Genomic DNA, 20,544 nt, shown 5'->3' on the forward strand with positions numbered 1-20,544 from the left:
CAAAGATGCTATTTAAAGACAATTCTTTATAAATCAGAGTGCTTTTCAAACACAAATGGATGTCATCCCCCTCTAGCTTGCTTGCCGTGGGCTTGGACTTGCTTGTTTGCTTTATTTGGACTGTTTTGGATCCTGTTGTGGGCTGAGAATCAAAAACCTCAGCTATGAGTGTGCTGGCCTCACTATGTTTTGTTCTGTGCAATACCAGGTGTGAGGCCAAGAAAATGATGCTATTTTTTCCTTCAACACTAAGTTATGCATCCAAGTGAGCATTGTCTTTTAAAGTCCCCTCCAAGAAGATAAATACCACCCAACTCTGCCTTGGGTATGTGGAACAGCCCTGTAGCACTCTCCTCTGCTCCCTTCCTGGGGCCTGTTTCAGGGAGGATTGTGCAGGCTTGAATTTGTTCCTTACATAGAGTCCATCCGTGGATGTTACTCACTGCATTCTGCCCACCCCAGGCTCCCCACTGCAGCCAATGGCAGGAATGGCAGGGCTGGCCTGGGGGTAGTGGCAGTGGGATTGGTGGCAGGGATATTGCTGGAGTCCACTACTCTACTCATTGGATGTATGAAATGTGGCAGTAAAGAAAGACAGGTTCCCTCCTACAATCTCTCACCCAAACACTTGGTGACCCTTGAGAGCCCTTGCCTGCCTTGCAATCACAGTAATTTGCAATTGTTTTCCCATTGTCAGTCTTCTAGACTGTGAACTCCTGAGGGCAGTGGGTAGCAGAGGGGCCGACCCACATAATTAATATTTATGGAATGGCTATGTGGATGAGTGAGGGAACATGCTCTCTCCTGGCAGAAGCCCAGCCTCAATTGGTTGAGCTCCTTGATTTGGGTCACAAACTTGAAAGGCAGAAGCCCACCCCATCCTCCCTGGCTCCGTCTTGAGCAGCCCAGGCTCAGAAACACAATTGGCTAGAGGCTCATGGGACATCAGAGTCATGGCCTGATTTAGGGCTGACCTGAGGCTTAGTGATTGTCTAGCCCAGCAATCCTCTGGTTTTTGAATTTAATTCATGGACTCTTTAGACTCTGAAGGGAGTTGTAGAGCCTCTCCCCTCCCTTGAAGGCACATAGGAATAGAATTGTGCACAGTATTTTAGAGTCTTCAAGCCTTCACATGGACCAAAGCTTATAGAGTAGATAAAATATTTGAAAACTACTTATATGATAAAGGATTAATATCCAGACTATACAAGGAACTTTAAAAACTCAGTGAATTTTCCAATTAAGAGGACTGGTGTGGTAGTACATGTCTGTAATCCCAGCACTTGGGAGTCTGAAGCAGGTGAATCATGACTGTAAGGCTGTATAGCAAGACCATGGCTCACCCCCCAGAAAATACCCCAAACTAGCTACTCAGGAGGTGGAGATCAAAGACTGATGGTTAAGGCTAGCCCAGGTAAAAGTTATCAAGTCCTCCTGTTACCAAATAAGCCAGATGAGGTGGTACACACCTGTAATCCCAGCTACGCAGGAGGCATAGCTAGGAGGATTGGAGACTGAGGTTTGAGACTGGCCCTGGGCAGAAATGTGAGATCCTATCTGATAAATAACTAAAGCCAAAAAGGTATGTGGGTGTGGCTCAGGTAGTAGTGAGTGTGACACTCTGGGTTCAAGCCCAGAACCAACAAAAAGAAAACAAACCCCCCAAAATTAAGAATGGCCAAAGAATATGAATACACACTTCTCAAAAGAAGAAAATTCAAGTTGCTAACAAATTTAGGAAAAATGCTTAATTTTATTAGTCATGAGGTAAATACAAGTCTAAACCTCAATGAGATATCATCTTACTCCAGTAAGACTGACCCTTACTGTCTACGGCCACACGACCCTGAACGCGCCTGATCTCGTCTGATCCCAGAAGCTAAGCAGGATTGGGCCTGGTTAGTACTTGGATGGGAGAATGACTGTTATCAAAAAGTCCCAAAACAATAAATGCTATTGAAAACAAGAAGAGAAGGAACCTTTACACACATTGGTGGGGATGTAAATTAGCACAGCTACTATGGAAGACAGTATGGAGGCTCCTCAAGAAACTGAAAAGAGAGTTGCCATATGATCCATGATCCCACTGCTGAGTATCTCTTAATGGGAAGGATACCAGCACATCAAAGACACATGCTCTCCCCTGGTAATTGCTGTATGATTCACAAGAGCTAAGATACGGAATCAATCTAGATGCTCATCAACGAATGGATGGATAATGTGGTATATATCCACAACGGAATACTATCCAGCCATAAAAATGGATAGAATTGTCAGACACAAAAAGACCAGTACTGCGTGTTTTCCCTCAGATGTGGATGTTAAAAAAAAAAGTTGACCAGAGCCAGGCACAATCACTTACACATGCAATTTCGTCTACTCCAGAGGTGGAGATTTAAGAGGATCATGGTTTGAAGACAGTCTGGGGAAAAAAATTAGCAAGACCCAACCTCTACCAATAAACTGGGCATGGTGGTGCATCCCTGTCATCTCAACTACTTGGGAGGCATAAATAGGAGTATTTAAGTCCATACCTGTGCTGGCAAAAATACAAGACCTGTTTGAAGATAACTACAGGGAAAGGGGCTGGAGGTGGAGTTCCTGCCTAGCAAATGCAAGGGCCTGAGTTCAAGCCCCAGTGCTATCCCCAAATGACAAAAAGTTAAAAGTTGCCTGGAATATCTGATAGTGATCATGAGAGACTGAGAAGAGAAGAGAGGAGGTGGAGTAGAAGGAGGCTGGATAACAGGCACAAAACTGCAGTTAGATAGAAACTTCTAGTGTTCTATGGCGCAGTAGCAGTACTCTATACTTTACCATAAACTATTACATATTGTATGAATAATGTAGAGAGGAGCTGAAAAGCTCCAAATCCAAAGTAATAGGAGAGAAATGTTAAATTATCCTGATATGATCAGAACATATTGTATGCATGTGTTGACATATTACACCGTATCCCATACATGTGCACGATGCTTACATGTTAATTGAAAAGTTTAAGGAGAGGGAAATATTAACTAGCCGATTTGATGGTCATGCACTGAATTATTCACACCAAATAGGTTACATTTACTGATGGAGTAAGTAGAATGTTGTGTGTCAAAGAATGACTCATTAAACAGAGTGCTTCAGTAAAGTAAGCATCATTTTGGGGTCTAATTTATTTATGCTGTTTGACATTTTTCCAAAAGCAATGGAGGCTGCCTGGGTCCATGTGAGAAAAGAGAACAAGCTCATTTTGGCTTTGGACAGGATGCTTGTCCCAAGCCATGTTCTTTATCCATGTGACCAGCATTTGGACATGGAACCTGCCATGTCCAAAGCCCCATGGAAGACAGAAAGACTGGTCACATTTTGGATGAGGGCTCCTAATCCAACCATATTCTTTATAAGGAATGATTTGGTGACAAGGAGCAGAGACCGCCTTAGAAGGACTCAGATCAAAGTGGGATGATGAGTGAATAGAGGGGAATCGTATGGGGATTAGGGTGAAGAAAACCCCTGGATTTTGTGAAAGTCAGAAGTCATCTGTGAATTATGCTCTCCACCCTTCCCTTTCTTTCGTCTCCCCTCTGAAATCATATGGCAGAAAAATAAAGGAAAAGGATGAGTGGATATATACGCATCTTAATGCATCAATTATGGCAGGTGGCCACACAACTTCTGCTTAAATATGGCCTAAATAAATATGGATGTAGCATAATTTGAGCTGCTGGGGATGGTGAGGTGTGCATCTCTGTCCATGGTCCTGAACATGTCAATTGAGCACAGATTTTGGTTTTTCTCCTACCACTGGTAACTTGGGTGATCTCACCCAAACTGCTCCGGGACATCTAAATCAGATGGGGAAAGAATATGAAAGCACAGAAGGAAAGAAAAGAAGTGTGAAAGAAAAAGGCAGAGCATTCTAGGCAAGTATAAAGAGACCACAGTCTGCCAAAGGTGGGAGAGCTAAGCCTGATATAAATGCTAAGATGACACCAATGTACTCATGGGTTGTTTGGTTATTAGAATTGCTTTATGTTCTATGTTGATGAACAAATTTGTGTTTTTAGAATTGTAGGACACATAGAATTACTGATCCTGCATCATTCTGATGCCCTATTTATAAGTTTAAGGGAACTCACCATATAATATCATCTAGTCTCATTGCTTGGGGAAACATTTCTTATGTCAGACTCAATCTTGTCTAATACAGTTGTCACTCTCTATTCCCAAACTTCTGTGACAGCCCCTAATGTGAAAATCCATTCTCATCTGCCTCCAGGTCCTTCCTTCTCTACCAGCTCACTCAGACATTCCTCAGTTGGTCTTGGACTCATTTTGGGTGATACCAGTATATCCTGCTTGAGCAACAGATGGGCCAGAAGTATGGAGGTGAACCTGCTAAGATGGAAGTCTGGGTTCATGATATGTTCAGTTCCAAGAAGTCCCAAGTCCTACCCAGTTAAAGTCTGGAAGAGGTGCCCTTCATAGGCTCAGGGGGTCAAATAATCCAATAAAACTTGCTTTCATTGGATTGTAATTTCCAAGTATTTTATGAATGTGCATATATACTCAGCACCTGGGCATCCAGAGGGTAACCTGTAGTCTGCTATTTATGCCAGCTTGTCTGTAGGCAGAATGCCCCACTTTTCCGGCATCCAGACTCACAAGGAGGATGCACAGAGGATTTGCAATGCACTATGTGTCTCTCCCTTCATAAAGCCTCACAGCTGTTACCAGCATCCTGTGACCCTGTCATCCTCTTGCATGGGTATAAGGAAAATGGGGCTCAGATGCACCATTGCTGTTCTAGATATAGACTTCGGATGTTGCATTCCATCATACCCTCCTCTGACAACTGCAGTCATTCTGTACTGTGTCTTTCTGCACCATGCTCCCCTTGCCTACAACTGGTGACTAGGCCAGGCAGGTCCACCTGATCACAGATGATCCAATTAGACTTTCCTTCCCAGAGGGCTGGAATTAGGACTGAGAGATGCTGGCTAGTCTGTGAAGTGTGTTGGCAATGGTGTGAGCTGGCAGCTGAGACTGTTGTGGAGCAAAGGGGTTGTCTGAAACTGGCCAGTAAATTTTCAAACAGGTTGAGTGAGAGAATGAAATACAGAGCAGAGATGAAACAGAAAGATGTGACAGAGATAGAGACCAAAACAGAGACTCTCCCTTAAACTGTGGGTTTCCGGTTCCTCTCCAGGTCCCACACCTCAGGGGAATTTATGCTTGAAGTGCCTTTTTGCTTTCCTAGAAGCATTCTAAATTTTCTTTCTAGAGCTCAGAACTTCGTGAGTTGGAAGTGCCATCCAGGCAGATACCCTACACCCAGACCAGCACTCATATGAATTCCAGTCTCCGCTCTTCCCCTGCAGTGTTCTCGCCAGCCCTCCAACCTCATGTGTCAGGGCAAGAAGATGTCCTAATGATTGGGGCTGTCCTGGGCCTTGGGCCTATTGACTGATGCTCACCACTAGCCAGCTGGAATTTCCCTAGTTGCACTGTGTGCAATTGGTCCAGTTCATGGAATGGTGCTGACATACTGCTTTCGGCCGATTCACATTGTTTTACACAGACAGGAGATCCATAGTAAACATTTACCCTTGGGAGCTGCATATCCTAGTAATAGCCCAGTCCTGTGTTTCCCGACAGCCTTCCATTTCCTGTTTCCAATTCTTCTGGTGGCTCTATGCAGTAGCAGTACTTCCCTGTAAATTCCTGCTGTTTGTTTACTTCAGCCCGTCTGAAGCCTACCCTTGTGTTGGACCAATATCCTTTCACTCCAATATACTCTTGAGCAAGAAAGCACCTTTGATAAGCCTCTCCCAGCCCAGAGCCTCCATGGTCTTATCCAAGAAAGAGGATAACCATCTTGATGTCTCCTTTGTAAGGCTGTTTGGTGGTACAATAAGTGTATTATTTATGCATTTATTCATTCGGCAAATACTGAGTGAATACTGAATGCCAACTACTATTTCAGACACTGGAAATATACCAGTGGACAGACACAGCCCAAGCTGCTGCTGTTATAAGCCTTATATTTAGCAAGAGAAGACAGGCAGAGCATATTTAAAAATATATGTGTCATGGGGGAAAAGCAAGCAGAACAAAATATCAGGCAATTCCTGGGGTTGTGGTCCATGCTATTTACATAGGATGTTTGTGATAGGCTCTTATGATGGGATGGATGGCCTATCATAAGCAAAAGACCTAGAGAAGATGAGGAATGACTCATCCTTGCAGAGGGAATTGCAAGTGCAAAGGCCCTGAAGCTGGAATCTATCGGTCATAATGGAAGACCAATATAAAGCTGTATGTGACTGGAAGAAAGCAAAAGGGGGTGGCTGTGGTCAGAGCTGAGGTTAGGATGGGGGAGAAGCTCTGATCCCATAGGATCCTAGTAAGACTCATAATAAGGACTTTAATTTTTCTTAGAGAGAAATGGGAAGGATGGGTAGTTTTGAGCAGAGGAGGGGTGTTCTTTCTGGCTTCTGGATTTATATTAGACTTGAAGGGTCAAGGTGAAGGTAGGAGCTTGGGCCAAGCAGAGAGGTTAGTTAAGGGGTGATAACAATCACCCACGAAGGACAATGATCTAAGCTGGGACTGGGTGAGTATCAGCAGAGATGGTGGTAAGTGTTGGGATCTTGATGGGTACACAGGCTTTTCCAATGTGCATCATTTGAACTGTGCTCACAAAACACACACCCACCACTGTGCCTGACCAAGGGTGAAGATCTGATGTGTTTTGATCAAGGACTCCTCACGGTCTCTGTAGAAGGCAGTGTTTCGTCTGCTCTAGAACATGGGCTATGATCCACACATGAGTCCTGGCTTCCCCATTGTTCTTAAGATTAGAAGACAGGAGATGACATCCCCACAACAGAAAGGAAACTAAGCCAATAATCTCTCTCCCAGAATTCCTCGCTGGGCCCCTGTTCCATACTTTGTCCTCATGAATTAGGAAATGTGAGCACCTGGATGGTGTTCATTGATCTATGCCCTCAATTACGGAACACTTTCTTTTATCCATCTGATAAACATGTATTGAACTGTTTTTTGGCCAGGCACAGGTAATATAGGTTTCTAATGTGCAGACCATGCTCTAAAGAAATTCAAGGGCTTATGTAGGAAACAGAAACATACCCAAAATAAATAACTACAATAAAAGAGCCATCTGATCAGGACCAAATTTGATAAATAAACAAACTGTTTAGAGGCATTTTGAAGAGAGGGTAAGTCCAACTTAGTAGATTTGAAAAGGCTTTACTGAAAACCTTTTGCAGAACATTTGGTCTGGGTCTTGAAGGACATATAAGAGTTTTTCAGGTACCCAATGTTGGTACCAACATTTCAAAGAGAAAGCACAGTATTGTCCAAAGCATATAGTTGTAAGGATGCATGAAGTGTTTGCAGAAGGGAAGATGTCCGTGGAATGAGAATATAGGAACCATTCTAATAAATCAACCAGCAAGTAGAAGTGTGCCCTTGCTAAGTGCCAGAAACTGGGGATATAGTAGGCTCCAAACTTCCTGGAGCTTCTACTACTTGAAGAAGGAGCTTCAGATGATATTCCCAGACCTTCCATGGGGATGCTCTCATAACACCTTGCTTTTCCTGGGATAGCATGCATCACTCTCTGTAGTGGTTGCTTGTTGATTTGTCATGCTTTCTGATTAGACTGTGAGATCCTAAAGAGAAGAATCCTTGGCTGTTTGCCTCTTCTACAGCCCTAGTAGAATTAAAAGTTGTTAGGGCCAATTGGTGACTGGCCTCCCTGTGTCCTGAGCCTCTTGAGGGGAAACTATTACCATTGCTTATATTCAATGCAACAAGCAGATTCTTTAAACAACAATAATTGCATTACCCTAACCAAGGATGGAATTAACCACATCTTTTAACATGTGTTATTAAACATTCTTTGTTTCTTCCTCTGGCACTTAGCATTCAGCTCTCCTCCTGAGCCATTCGCCCCTTCACTGGCTTCTCTTTATCAGAGACATCAAGGGCATTGGAATTTAGAAAGCAGGTTATGCTACCTCTTTAATTTCCAAACTTTGCAAAAGAAGTGACTTGACCTTTCATAAGGAAAATGGAACTCTGAGCTCTCCCTCCATGTCAGTGATATCTCAGAATTCTTATCTCCACGTCAGAAGACCATCTCTCCAGCCTGGTGGGAGTGGGGCCGGGAGATAGATGGAGCCTATCTCATATGTTCCCTCAAGGAGAAAGCGTGGAGGGGAAGGTTATTAATAGTGCAGGCCAGCCCTGCCAAAGGCGACTGTGAAGAGGAGGTGGGAGAGCGAGGGGGAGAACAACAGCCTCCAGGGTCACAGTGAACTCTGCTGACATTTCATTTCTTTGACATCTGTGCAGAGAATCCCACGCCGCTGTCCTGGGGAATGAAAAGGAGAGGATGGTCATAATCAGAAAGCTAAAATAGAAAAAAGTCGACTGACCCAGCAGCCAAAAGGGACATAGTGAATTTTCTCATGAGAAAGTGAAGAGTCCTGTTTGGCTTAGAAAATAAGAAATAGGTCTATAGCCAGCATCCACTCATTAAAGCTTTCGTTTGTGATTATTTTACGTCAGTGAGAATTAGGATAAGACCTTGGAGTAAGTTGCTAACATTCTTCCTCCTTTTGTGCCCACACTGCCTGCGATGAGACTCTACCACTGTGCCCCACCAAGAAGTGAAGCCTATTTCCTCACCGTGACTTGCTTTGGCCAATAGAACATGGCATCACTTCTGCCATGTCAGTTCTAGGCCTAAGGCTCAAGAGGCTGTGTACACTTCCATTCTCTCTGGGAAACCTTCCTGATTGCAACATGAACAAGGGCAAGCCTCTGGGGAGATGAGAGACACGTGGACCAGAGTAAGTTCAGAAGTTATTCCTGCCGAGGCTCTCCCTGGGAGAAAGAGTGAAGTCAGGATCAGATTGGCTGCTTACCCAACCTATAGCTGAATATAGGTGCAAGGATGTGCCCAGCTGAGATCAGAAGAACCATCCAGCTAAGCCCAGCTCAAATTGCCAATAACAGAATTTTAAGCTCAATAAATGGTTGCTATTTTAAACCATTGGGTCTGAGGACATTTTGTTGCACAGCAATAACTAGCTGATATACTTACTGTTATTGAGGCACTCCATAGAGGACAGAATAATTCAGCACTTAATGTGAAGATACCAGAACTCTAGGCTAGAATATATAATCCATGAGGCAGGAACCATATTTATGGGCATAGCGAATGACCCAGAACAGGAGTTGAGAAAATCTTGTTGTACTGAGTTTGAAGATTATGCAGAAAATTAGACATCTTCAAGAGAAATCTTTCAAAGGAATTTGCTTAACTTGCTTTCTGGAGTAATATAATCCTGGATTAAGCTATAGTAAAAACTGGCAAGATTCATGGAGCTCTTAAATTTGACCTAAAGAGGGATATGGCCTGGTTAAGAAGAACTAAACATAAAAGATGTCTAATAGCTAAAACAGCTTTATCAGACACACTTCTTGCCTCACAAAACTGCTCCGTCCAACTTCTGCCTAGTTACCTGGACTCATTCTTGACATCCACCCCCTTCTCTCCCTCATTCAGTCCCCATGTCCTTTTGCTTATGTTTCATAAGCGTATCTCAATCCGTTTACCCTAGGTTACTCTTGAATGCCTATGTCAACTTTCTAAACTGGTTTCTTTCCAGTCCCCCAAAGCAATTAGTGTGATCTTTCCCAAAGCCCCTCCCTAGTTAGCCTCCAAAGGCTCCCTATTATCTTTGGGATCAGACTCTTCAAAAAGGATCTCATGGTATATGTGTGTCCCCTGCTGACTTTTCTCCTGCTTCTCTCTGTTCTCTGTTTTCACCAAATCATGTTTTTCCTAAAATTCCAAACTATTTGCAGTTCCCAGGCCAGGAACATTTTTGAGATAGACAGTATTTCCACAACTCATCCTGTTGCTTGGCTATGTTCTTTCTTTGTTTTTGGGACTTAGCTTAGATACTATAGTTCCCTGCCCTGATCTCAGGCTGGATGAGGCAGAAGCAACTCCCTGGGATCTGCAAATTCCTCCCCTTTTCCCTGACCTCACTGAGTTGTCACTGCTGTTCTCTTTCTTCCCCCACCTCTAAACTATGAGCATGGGGAAGCCAAGCTACTTCTGTCATTTCTGTGTCTTGCACAGACTGACTTATTGCAAGTGGTTGATCAAATGAATGAAGCAAGCTAATGAAAGAGACTCTGAGCAACACTCTGAGAATGAATCAGACTTGAAGATATTACAGATAACTGGGAGAAACTGTTCCCTTACCAGGTTAGGTAAAGAAGAATTTCCAACTCCATGATTTCTTAGAATTAGATTAGAAATGAAGGTCAGCAATAACCAAAGTCTACAACAGACAAAAATATGGAACAAATTCATGCACTGGTGACTCTTTGTCAGTGGTAGGATATGCTAAGAATCAATAAATGTTGGTGTTTATCGAGGATTTAACTCTGTGCTGGGTGCCGTGCTTTATAAACCTCATCTCACTTACTCATCTTATCCACCTGATAAAGTAGATTATATCTCTGTTCTCACCTTCGCACACGAGAATTTGGAAGCTCAGAGTGATTCAGTCACTTATCTAGGGTCACACAGCCATTGTGTTAAATAAAAATTGTTTTGCTTGATTGCAGGCCATGTACTCCTTACCTGATCCCGTGTTATAAAACACAGGGTGTAGGATAATCAATATTATAACACCATTTCACCATTTCAACAGATTGTGTTCACTTATGGATACAGATCAAGATAAGCTATCACATTCTCTTGATTAGCTTAGTAACTATAAGAGCAAACGGAATCTCAATCAATAAACTGTTCTCTCTGTCTTTCTGTGATTATGATCCTGAGATGCATTCTTGCCAAAATGTAAGCTTCCCATTTCCTGCCACTCCTCCTCTCCAGACTACTAAGAGTGAAGAAGTGAACATTTTGTACACATTTAAGTAGGCAATTAGCATAATCCTTCTCTACTTGTTTCTACATGTAAAATTAGTGCTGTTTTCCCATTTCCCCTCATGTTAACTAGCCTCTGCTATCAACAAGTCACTTCCTTGCAATCCTAGAAAGCTCACCACCTCCTGAACACTCACTCATATAGTTCCCCTACCTGGAAGTCACCCACATTTCAATTTGTCATTTAAGGTCAAGTTTATGACCCATCTCCTCCTGTCCTGCCACATCTTGATACTGTAGGAAAACGTGTTACAGCTCACATTATGAAGCATTTGCATTTATCCTGCTATCTGAAATAAATCTTCTCTTCCCTTCCCTTCACCTCTCCTCCCCTCCCATTCCTTCCCATCCTCCCCTCTCTCCCTTTCCACTTTTATTCTGTTATGGTTTGAATATGAAGTGTCCCCACAAAAGGCTCATGTATTGAAGACTTGGTCCCCAATTCAACGTTCAGAGATAAGGCTTTGGGAAGTAACTGGATCATAAGGGCTCTGACCTAATCAATGGATAATCCATCAATGGTTTCATGACTAAATGGACTATTGTGCCGTGGTAGAAACTGTGAAAGGTGGGGCCTGATTGGAGAAAGTGGGTCTTTGAAGGAGGTGTGACTCTTCCTCTGTCTGCTTCTCTGCTTCCTGGCTGCCACAAGATAATCAGCATTTCTTCCTCATGCTTTTCTGCCATAAAATTTCTTTCTTGACAGAGGCCTAATAGCAATGGAGCTGGCTTATCATGGGCTAAAATACCTGGAATAATGAGGCAAAAATAAATCCTAATTTCTTAAGTTGTTTAGATCAGGTATCTTTCCACAGTGATGAAAAGTTATTAACTCATCTCCCCTTTCCATATTTCCATTCCATCTTCCCCCTCCCCTTAAATTTTTATAATGGTATATATTCCTTGCTTTCCTTTTTGCTTCTTATTTATGAAATGTTATGTGAATACATTCTTTTGGACTTGTCATAAGATATATATTTGTACCTTGTGAACTGTATTTCGTTGGTGCTGGTCATTATGAAAGCTTCCAGCTTCCTGCCTGCTGGACTCATGGTAGAAGGCATTTCTTTCTCCCTTTGAAGCTACAGGAAGCTGCAAGACTTGCTTCATCCAATGACACGAAATGGTTCCCATCTTGGAGCTTCCAGTTGTTCCATTCCCATGGCTGAGGTGATCATGACTACATGTGTGGTGTTAATGACTCCATCCATTGAGGCACTGAGTGGTAAGCAAAGCACAGAACATCAGCCAACTCGTGTTGATAAGCAGCATGAACAAGAAATAAAATATTGGAGTGTTAAGTCATTGAGTCGTATTTGTCTCTGCCACAAAACCTAATTTACCAGCTAGTACATTCATATTTTTTAAAGTGATGATATAAAACATGTTAGGACAGTGGTTCTCAATTCTAGCTGTACATTCCAGTCCCTTGGGTGATATTTCCAAGAGCAAACACTCTAGGCTCCATTACTAAAGATTCCTATTCAGTTGCCTTGGGTAGGGTCTAATCATTGGTATCTTTTAATAAAGTAAATATAATTCAGAGCCAGGATTGTGGAAAACTATGATAGGGAATGGCAAAGAGAAAGATTATACATAGCTTGGACAATTTAGTAGAGACTTCACAGAAGAGATGATACGTTGACCTTGACCTTGAAAGCTGCATGGAACTATTATTCCAATAGTTCTCTGTCTCTCTGGCTCTTTATCAGACCCACCTGCAGATTCATCTGGCTCACTCCATTACAGTTGGGCATTCCCTTTCCTTTATTACTAGAGAAACACAATTTTGTTTGGATATGCTCCAGGAAATGAAGCATGTGTCACTTAAACCAAATACCTCTCGATAGATCCTCACTCTCCCAGACTCCCTTGCAGCTACTGGAGTCATGTGACACAGCTCTGCCAGAGAGACAGAGTACTAAGTCTTTACTAGATGTTCTCTAGATAAAATTTCCCTTCCTGGTAAGGGGAGAGAAGATCTCAGGTGAGTTCCCTTACTACCAGGGCTCCTACCTCCCCATTGTTTCCTTGACTTCTACTTCCTATCTTTTGAAAACAGTGGTGTGAGGCCATGAGGTTTGGTGCTACTGCAACTAGCTCATCACCACGTGCTGGGAATATGGTGAGTGGTAAGAGAATTATGGAGTCCTGCATGCAATATGGAATCACTTCCTTTCAGACATCTTATTAATGTATGTAATTGTGCTTACACTTTGGGTTTCTATGATTATGATGCAAAGTGATACACCAACCGAGCTCAAATCTTGAGCCCAGGTAATATGTCACTTTTAAATGTTCCCCTAGGTTTTGATACATGGTGGATTTAAGAGGTCTTGTTGAAGTCATTTGAAGATGTCAAAGGATTTTGAAAAATGGCATTCTTATAAAGTTTCTAAATGATCCAGTTAAAAGTGTTCATTTTGGCTTGAGGACTAAAGGCAATGCATGTCAGTATTCCAGGAACCTTTAAGTGCTGCTCAGCCCTACAGAGCAGAGGTTTGTTATAGCAATGGGCATTAAAGCTACCTTGGGAATTTGTTAGAATTCATATTTTGGGATATATATCCCCTACAGTACTTGGCTTTACTAGGTCTAGGGTGGAACTAAGAATCTGCATTTTTGTTAAGGCGTTTGGGCCAGCATGAATGGCCGAGGGACCTCACCTTGAGAACCACTGATGTGTTTTCCAAAATCTACATTTTAGACGAAGTGATTTGTCAGTTAAAGTGTGGGTGTACATACATGTGTGTGTGGGGGGGGTTGGTGTGTGTGTGTGTGTGTGCGTGTGTGTGAGATCTCTATAAACACCTGTGACTCGTTGGGTTTAATTGGGCCACAGCTGGTGTTTATTGCAATTTTTTAATGTGGCTCTTCAAAACTCACTCCCCTAGTACAGCCTTTATGTCTGAAAATCAGCATCAAGTCCAATCTTGGCTGTCAGTTTGAAGGTTTATTTAAAGGCACATGACAGCCGGAGCTGTACGTTCTGAAGCTAAATTACTCTGCAAATGGAACCAGGGTTTAGGTGCAGCATGTGGGAAACACAGTTCCCATTGTGATTGGGTAGCTGAGAGCTGCTCTTTAAAACTGTTATTTTCTTGCCCTCAGAGCCATATTGGGAAGATTGTGTCACTACCCCAGTCGAGCAGAAAGAAGGCTCTATCCTGAAAATAGTCATTGAGGTTGCTACAAGCCTGCATGTGCCAGCATGTGTTTGAATGAGACCAAGGCAACTCTTTCTCTAAGCAGAAATGGCCTGGCTTTAATAAGTGGGATGAAGGCTGGCGACTTGGGGACGGGGCTCTGAAAGCAGAACAAAACTAAACAAAACAAGAGTGTCACTACAAAAAGAAGGGGAAGAAATTGAAGTGTGTTCACTGCTGCCAGAAAAGAGGACTCAGTGTGTTGACTTTCCATATGATCCACTCATCTTCACAACCAGGCGTTCCGTTAAGTGGTGGTTCAATCTACACAATGACACATGACAGCCATGTATGAGTTAACACAAGTCTTTTTCAGAATTCAAGAGCTGGAAGAGTTCCAGACTTCAAATTAGTGACTATGAATGTTGATGGAAAAACAAATACAAAGCAGCAAGAATCTTAAATAAGACAGATGGTGTGGACCTTCTTTGTGAACAGTGACCTCAAGGAGAGATACCCATGGTGGTATTTACCCAGGAGTGGCAGTGTGAGTTTCTTAACAAAGGTCAAAGTGGGTTATTGTCATTAGGACTCCATCAGAGAATGCCAGTCCTTGGAGGCTTGTTTTGAACAGGAGCAGACACACCAGGATCCTTTCTGTGTTCGGGGCAACAAAACTCAGCTGTCTTTTGAAGTACTGTCCACTTCCCCTCACTGTCTTAATGACTGGGCACAAATGACCCAGATTTTAGTCATCAAGGTAACTTTTCTTTAGGAAGGGCTTAGCTTTGGATGTAATAGACTGACAGAACACCATATTGTTAAAATAAGTCCAACCCCATCATCAACCAGTTGAGTGACCTTGATATCTTAACCTCTCTGTGGCAGATAGGTTCTAAGGTGACCTGAGATCCTCACCTCCTTGTACTCAAGACCTTCCTTCTTGATTGTGGGTAGGACATCTGTATGGCTTCTAGCCAATTTATATAACAAAGATGAGGGACTGATGCTACTTCTGTAATGATGTCACATAAGGTTTCAACATCTGTCTTGCTTAGATTCTTTCCTGGCATTGGAAGAAATTAGTGGCTGTGTTTGGAAGGTCTCTGTGTCAAGGAGCAAAGGGTCTTTGACTAATAGACAACAAGAAACCAAGGTCCTCAGTTCCACATTCCACTAGGAATGGACTGCTATCAACCATGGTATGAGTGTGGAACCAGATCCTTCCCCAGTCGAGTCTCAGATGAGACCATAGCAATGCCAACATACTGACTACAATATAGATGATGCTAACAGAGTGTTTAGTTAAACTGCATCCATCCTTTGACCCATAGAAACTGTGAGATAAGCAGTGAGTTTGTTGTAAGTTACTAAGTATGGGGTCATTTGTAATTCAGCAATAGGTAATACCCCCTCCCAGGAAGTGGATCGGAAGACAGTCATGTAGTTGAGATAAGGCCTTTGATACCATATCAAGTATACTGCCAATTGTTATGAGGGCTAAAATAGGATATGCCTAGTACAACAAATTTCATTTCCCTTCCTTTCTCCAGTTATCCTAGTGTCAAAAGTTGCCCACTTCAGAATGCCATAAGTATGGGAAGTGTTCAAAGTGTTACCTCAGGAAAATGCCAGTAGAAGTTAAAATGCCAGGCTTCAATGGTGGAAGATAACATCACTTTGCATCATGCAAGAGGCAGTGCACAAGGCAAAACCTGTTTCATAATCCTGTGAAGGGTTTTCCTTCACAGGAACTGGGTTTTGACTTGTGTCAATAAATGCCCCTGGAAACCTCATCATTTGAAAGTTCGTCAATCTCTTTGGGAACTGCAGATCCAGCCCTAGAGGAGGCTCCCAGTCCTCCATTTAATGCGGATGTAGAAAAGGGGGCGGGAGACGGGGAAATGTGTGTGCTTTTGAGGCTTTGCAGTATCAGGTTGAAGACTTGACCCCTAGAAGTGACTGAGAAAGCCCAGCGCTTTCCTGTGAGAAAGTGTGGCATGGCTGGAGCAGGCAAAAAGTGACAGCTTGAGAGCAGGGAACTGGGAAGGGATCAGGTTTGACCAGTCTTGAATGCCAGAACATGGAGCTGGGGTCTGAAGCAAGGGGCTGTCATATGACCTTTGGAGCTTGGAAATACCATTCCAGCTACAATGTGAAGCACAGGTTGGAGAGGCAAGACTTGGGGTAGGGAGACTATTTCAGTCTTCAGTGGCTATTCCAGTCCTTGTATGTGTAAAAATGGCCACCAAGATGGTAGTGGCAATGGAGCTAGGGGAAAGAGAGAGAGAGAGAGAGAAATTGGAGTCCCTCTCTGGCTTCCTGTCTTGAGATGTGATCTATTGCTTCCACACATTCTCCTGCCATGATGTGATCTGTCACGATGTGACCCAGTCAAGAGTGTCCTCACCAGAGCTGTTGCAATGTCAGCACCATGCCCTTGAGCCTCCAAAATTACGAGAAAACAAACTTCTTTTCTTTATAAGTGTCCTACATCAAGTATTTCATTTTAGTAACAAAATGGACTAATACAAAAAGACTGCACAGAAAGGGCTGCTAGGATGATGCTGGTTTCTTATGTGAGAAAACGGTGGTGATGTGAAGACATGGAATTGTGTTAGAGGCACAACATAGTTGATGGCCAGCTAGAATTCTCAGAATAGCCACAGAACAGGTTTTCTCTGGAGAGAGCCAAAAGTCTTGAGTCAGGAGAGCACAGCCTCTAGCTAGGAGAAAATTGTCCCCAGTAAGCTACTTCGTGCATCACTCCATGCAAAAGTCCAGCCACAGGCACTTTCTAGTGGATCCTCCCATGGGGACATTTGACCCAGCTAGAAAATGAATTTTCACCCCCTTAAACCTAACAAGGCTCTCTCTGAAACAAGCCATGACTACTTTGGCCATTTTGACATGAGGGATTAAATGGGTTTATTGATTTTACTAAGCTAAGGAGGTATTTGGTTGACCAACAAAATTAACATGCTCTGTGTTTGTCATGTCCGTTTTCACTGTCCTTTCCTTTTTTAACTGAGGCCTGGATCAAATCTCAAAAGACTCCAGCCATTGTTCCCTTCAATCTATCCTGTGCATGACTAATTAGCCAATATTCTAAGCTCAGAGGATCATTGTCGGGACTGAGTGCCATGATGAAAGTAAAAGGCATAGCACAGTCCTTGGTTCAAAGGTGGCAGTCAAATTTTCTTATTGTTTTTATCATCATGATGGATCTGATCATAGCACACTACCACTCACACACCTCCCATGGCTCCTCACTGCCCATAGGATAAAGTCCAAACTCCTTAACCTGGCTTTCTCTAAACGACATCATATTTAATTGATTCTGCTTTCTAACATATGTCCTATATTTCAACCATATAATAATGTGGGTATTTGCAGCATCTTTCCAAACACCATGGCAGAGAATGAATTAAAAACTTGGTGGCTTAGTAGAACTCATGCTCTGTTTGTAGATGAAGACAATCCTAGTAAGAGTCCAGAGAAAGCTAAATGCTAGACAAAGGCCAACTTACAACTAACTGAGCGTTTGGTTCTTGACCCAGGATTGTCCCCACTGAGCAGAAAAGAGGCCTGGGAAAATCCCCTTGTCCACATGAGGCCAGGGTGCTGGCCTGGGCAGTTTCTACAATCATTGTTCAGTTTTTGAGCCTGGCATTGTTCTAGGCATTTGACACATGGGATCTCATTTAATTGCTCACAACTCTAGGAGGTGTGTGTTTTTACCCCCATTTAGCAGAAGAGGAGAGTGAGGCCCAGGAAGATTAAGTAATTTGCCTGCAGTTACTCAGTGAATAAAAACCAATGCTACTCCAAGTCCAGCTATTTGTCACACTTTCAAGCCTCTGGGGTGGGCTTCAGGTTTAGGTTGTCATTGAGGCTCACAACACAGCACAGGTGGACTTGCTTTGCTTTAACAAGTCACAGAAGAAGGTAGGAGCAGAAAGGGCGCTGGCCTAACAGCATCATGGATATCCAGATCCGACCTCCAAAGGTCCCAATCACCGCTTTTGTACTGCGGGGTGGGAGCTGGTGTGGCTGTGGCTCCCTCTAGTGATGTGGCACCTGGAGGGGTGCATGTCACAGTCCCATCCTTCAGCACAGCTGCAGACCATCTCTCACAGATGATGGAATTGCCTATAATTCAAATCAAATTAAAGCCCCCAAACCAAGTAGAGTGTGCTCAGAGACATTGTTGGGTCAGTGATCAGCGTATAGCTCCCCCAGCAAGGTCATTGTTATTTGTAATGGACACACTGCTCTTGTTGATAGTAGGGTCCAGCTTTCCTCAAGCTTCCTGTGGCTGGAGGAAAGATGTCCAGTCCTCCTGCTATCCCCTGACCCTTTCCTACTAATGGCAAACAATGACAGTGATTATGGTGGTGATGACATGGTTACAATGATGATAACCAACACTTACTGAGAACTCACTATGTGCTACCCTTGTGTTGTTTTTTATCTCATTATTTCAATGAACTTGCACAGCTCAATGCATTAGATTCAATGATTATCGCTCCCACACTACAGATGGGGAAATTGAAGCACTGGTAGAAAGTGAGAGTGACAGGATTTATTCCCAGTGTGTTTGAATCTCATACTGGTGTTTTTTACCAGTCTATGAAATTGGTTAATGGACTCAAAAATGAATTCATCCTTAACTGCTAAATTTGTTATGTGTAGGAGCCCTAAATCACACCATAAACCGATTCAGCTGGAGGGAAAAGGAAAAACCTTATCAAACCAGTAGATTGTCTAATCTAGCCAATTATTTAACTAAATTGACATGCCATTTAATGAAAATTAATTGAGCTGGCCACTGTGTATGGAAATGATACCATGGCTTAGTTAAAATGTTTAGCAGCTTTGGTCAATTTCACCATGAAGAAGATGTTATTTCAGAAAGCACTCTCTAAGGAACTAGAGCTTTGTGGGTATCATGCAAAGATCAACAATTGGGAAAAGTGGAACTAAACCATGTTAAGGGGACCAATGTACCTTTCTTAGTCCATTTTCTGTTGCTATAACAGAATACCTGAGACTGGGTAATTTATAAAGGAAAGGTTTATTTAGCTCATGGTTCTGAAGGCCAAAAGGGCAAGATTGGGCAGCTGCATCTTCTGAGGGTCTTATGCTGCTTTGACTCATGGCAAATAGCAGAAAGTCAAGTGGGTCTTGACTTGTGAGAGAAGAAAAGCATGAGGGCAGGCTCACTGTATAACAACCCACTCTGAAGGAATGATGGAGCCCTGGAGACTGAGAACACACTTGTTATGGTGAGAACTAGCCCAGTGCCTTGAGAAAGGCATTAATTCCTCTTAGCCACCTCATCTCCTCTTGAAGGCCACGCTTCCTCTCAACACTATTACACTGGAGACCAAATTTGAGCATGAGTTTCAGAGGGAACACACAATATCCAAGCCATAGCCCACCTCAAGAATCACACAGCTTTGAGCAGTATCCCTGACACTGAATCTCTCAAGGGACCCAAAGGCTCAAAGATTCCCCAAGTCTTATCCCAATATTTCCACTTAGGGTGTGAACACATTGTTCTGAAGACATTCAAGGACACATGGTCACATTCTTTGCACATCCAGTCATCCTCCACCTGATTTTCTTCTTCCCAGAATCTGGGCATTTCTCTGTTCCTCTCAGTCCACCTCAAATCAACCTCCAGCTTTCAGAGCCCCAAGTGCAATGTTGCAAACACCAAGAATAGTGTAACTATGCAGGGAACTGGGGTACCAGACTTTGCTTTGCATTACATAGGCCAAACCTAACCACTGCTAAATTTCCTAGCTCAAAGAAATTATTTCCAAAGGCTACTAGAATAAAAGAAATGCATGTGCACTCACAGACATGCACGCACCCCTATAAATGTTGTTGGGTTTCATCCATCAAGATGCCTTTGAACAGATCTCATAAACATAAAAAAATGTTTATGGTGGTGAACAATGCACTTTAATATTTCCTGAATAATTTGTGTTGTCAGGAGCACCCATTGCAATATTTTCTGTTTTTTCCTCTCTGCTGCTGCTGACCACTCACTCCAAAAGAAATGAGGTTCCAACTGTATTAATAGCTTTTTCATCTTCCCGCTGTTGTTCCCCCTAAATGACTTGCCATTATCTAGTCATGAAATAAATAACTGCTACCTTTCATGTCTTCCCAGCTCTCCTTGTGCCTGGCAAGATTAGAGAAACTGAATCTCTCTCAGGGGCTCTCCAACTTCCTGGATTGTGGAAGACTTGGCAAGGTTGACTCTGTACAAAATTGCAGGGCTGGAAAGGAGTAGGTAAGTTTGAACATCTTTATGTCACAGGGGAATTTCCACAGGGACTCAGTGGATTGCCCTTCAGTTTGCAAGGACGGTGGTGAAGGCTTAACTGAGTTCAGAAT

General features: G+C 42.9%; 1 long non-coding RNA gene across 1 annotated transcript in view; it reads right to left on the reverse strand.

Annotated features, from left to right (window-relative positions):
• Positions 1-6,914: 6,914 nt before the first annotated feature.
• LOC141418828 (uncharacterized) overlaps positions 6,915-20,544 on the reverse strand; it is a 32,350-nt gene continuing 18,720 nt past the window's right edge. Inside the window, exons 3-4 of the long non-coding RNA XR_012443465.1 lie at positions 11,972-12,205; positions 6,915-8,389 (exon numbers count right to left, since the gene is read on the reverse strand). This is a non-coding gene — a long non-coding RNA (uncharacterized lncRNA). The remainder of the gene's footprint in view (positions 8,390-11,971; positions 12,206-20,544) is intronic.

This window comes from Castor canadensis, chromosome 18 (genome assembly GCF_047511655.1).
Source record: "Castor canadensis chromosome 18, mCasCan1.hap1v2, whole genome shotgun sequence".
NCBI classification, from domain to species: Eukaryota; Metazoa; Chordata; class Mammalia; order Rodentia; family Castoridae; genus Castor; species Castor canadensis.